The 1,548-nt window shown below is 52.9% G+C and overlaps 1 non-coding gene across 1 annotated transcript; it reads left to right on the top strand.

The window, feature by feature from the left end:
* Positions 1-224: 224 nt before the first annotated feature.
* On the top strand, positions 225-415 carry LOC135273274 (U2 spliceosomal RNA). Its single transcript, XR_010341067.1, has one exon. It is a non-coding gene; the product is annotated as a U2 spliceosomal RNA (small nuclear RNA).
* Positions 416-1,548: the final 1,133 nt, after the last annotated feature.

The raw sequence follows: 1,548 nt of genomic DNA on the forward strand, positions 1-1,548 counted from the left end.
GGGCATGCAAATTCGAAAGGAAAGCCCGGAAACGCGGGAATAGCGAGGGTATAAGATTTCTCTTTTAAAACGTGGAGAATAAAAAATGAGCCCGAGTGTGTAATGGCGTGAACAGCGATGTGGATGAGACAAAGAGAATGAGGCAAGGAGCGAGGCTGGGGCTCTCACCGCGACTGCAATGTGGATGATGGTGGGACGGTGACGGCGGGGACGGAGGCGACAGCATCGCTTCTCGGCCTTTTGGCTAAGATCAAGTGTAGTATCTGTTCTTATCAGTTTAATATCTGATACGTCCTCTATCCGAGGACAATATATTAAATGGATTTTTGGAGCAGGGAGATGGAATAGGAGCTTGCTCCGTCCACTCCACGCATCGACCTGGTATTGCAGTACTTCCAGGAACGGTGCACCCCCCTCGGGGGACATAACGCGTTTGCAAGATCAGAATAAACGTAGTGTCTTGAGGAACTGGTGACTCTGGTTCTTCCCGTCGCTTCGCTGATGATAGAGGTCTGTGACTGGTAGGAAGCATACTGCCATACGGACAGGGCCTTTGGGCTTTTCAACTTCAGTGCTTATTACAGTGGGTTTGGAAAGTTACGAACTGGCCTAAGGAAATGGTGTGCCAGTGGTGTTGCCCTGGCTGGGCTCAAGCCCAAAGTCTTTTTTTTTCTTTCTTCTTTTTGAGATGGATTTCTGCTCTTCTCGCCCAGGCTGGAGTGCAAAGATGCGATCTAGGCTCGCTGCAACCTCTGCTTCCCAGCTTCAAGCGATTATCCTGCCTCAGCCCCCCTCGTAGCTGGGATTACAGTCACGCCCGGCTGGCTAACTTGTGTATTCTTTGTAGAGGTATCGGGTTTCACCATGTCGGCCAGGCTGGTCTCGAACTCCCGACCTCAGGAGATCCACCCGCCTGGGCCTCCTAAAGTGCTGGGATTACAGGCGTCAGCCTGGACCCCCTCCCAAACTTCAGCCCCTGGAGTAGTTGGCACTTTAAGGCAGGCACCAACGTACCAGCTACAAACTTTCTTTTTGGCCCAGGAAAAACCGAGGCACCGCCAGTTTATTTATCGAGGAACACACAGGAGCAGAACTCGAGTTCAAACATTGTGCGCACATGTGCAATGACGGCCTTGACACCTATCTTCCCCCAGAGCACCTGGCAGACACCCTTGCCCTTTGGTGTCCTCCCACCCCAAGCCCGATCTTCCCCCTTCACCCCTGGCCCATAACTGCGTCCTCTCTGATTGACTCTGTTGTGCTCATCACGGCCTATCCGTCATTTCTTCCCTCCACAGAGGTTTACCGAGTGCCTTCAACTCGCCAGGCACCAGACTAGTGTGGGGAAAAGGGGATAAGTGTTGATGAGGGTCCCAGCCCTCAGTGATGGGATTTCAGAGCCGGAGATAAAGGATTGCCCAGGAGGGTAGTAAGTGGAGTAGTTGATAGAAATAACGGAGTGCGGCTGGGCGTGGTGGCTCACGCCGGTAATCCAAGCACTTTGGAGGCCAAGGTGGGCGGATCACCTGAGGTCGGGAGTTCAAGACC

This window comes from Aotus nancymaae, unplaced genomic scaffold, assembly GCF_030222135.1.
Source record: "Aotus nancymaae isolate 86718 unplaced genomic scaffold, 86718_ANA_hifiasm-v0.15.2.pri h1tg000705c, whole genome shotgun sequence".
Taxonomy (NCBI): domain Eukaryota; kingdom Metazoa; phylum Chordata; class Mammalia; order Primates; family Aotidae; genus Aotus; species Aotus nancymaae.